The 701-nt window shown below is 40.7% G+C and overlaps 1 protein-coding gene across 2 annotated transcripts in view; it reads right to left on the bottom strand.

Annotated features, from left to right (window-relative positions):
• The window catches only part of LOC119593192 (high-affinity lysophosphatidic acid receptor-like), a 25,010-nt gene extending 24,642 nt beyond the window's left edge, over positions 1-368 (bottom strand). The window contains exon 1 of one of the 2 annotated variants that reach the window (XM_037942172.1): positions 266-368. The gene's annotated coding sequence lies outside the window, so the exon portion shown is untranslated. Of the gene's footprint in view, positions 1-7 lie in introns of both variants that reach the window. The other variant, XM_037942171.1, reaches the window with a different exon arrangement.
• Positions 369-701: the final 333 nt, after the last annotated feature.

Raw genomic sequence — 701 nt, 5'->3', positions numbered from 1 at the left:
CACTTACGTGTTATCACCCACTTTCTTCTGAAGTTAATGGGTTTCTTCGCCAAGAAACATAAGTTTCCGTGCTCTTTCTTTTCTAGACTTTCACCCTCAGTATCTCTTCTTGGGTGTGCTTACAATGCATTATCCACAAATGAATAATCATATGTTTCACTCACAGATAACAAGACAACATAAATCGATCAGGCAATTTTCAAAGGCTTTGAAGTCGATTCTGTCTCATAAATGCTTTTGTTTTCTAATTTTCATGTTAAATTACCATGTATCCAATGTGCTGCCGGAGCCCATACGCACGTGCAAGTGTGTGCGTGGGGCGGGAAATACACTGACAATGGGAGGAGAACGGCCATGTCGAAACGCTGAGTCTGGGATAGATTGGCACTCTGGGGGCAGGGGATGGGGGGGGGGGAGGATCCGACAACACCTGGTTGGGAAAGTCAGTGAAAACTTTTCTTTCGTGTTTTTTGTGTTATGCTGCCGTATATATGCTGAATCGATCATTTACTTGTCTTTTTTTTAATAATTTTATAAAGCAACGACCATAAAAGATGTTTTTTCTCTCTCTCAAAATATGCTGTTATGTTATCGTTCTGACTTCCCATAAAAGTAACTTACATTTCTTTTTGAACAGTGTGAATAGCTTAGATTAGCGTGAGTCACATCGTTTCCCGGAACTTCTCGTGGTTCAGAATACG

Source organism: Penaeus monodon, chromosome 31 (assembly GCF_015228065.2).
Source record: "Penaeus monodon isolate SGIC_2016 chromosome 31, NSTDA_Pmon_1, whole genome shotgun sequence".
Lineage (NCBI taxonomy): Eukaryota > Metazoa > Arthropoda > Malacostraca > Decapoda > Penaeidae > Penaeus > Penaeus monodon.
Note: the sequence above shows the minus strand (reverse complement) of the source record. Positions and strands in the feature narration are given on the sequence as shown.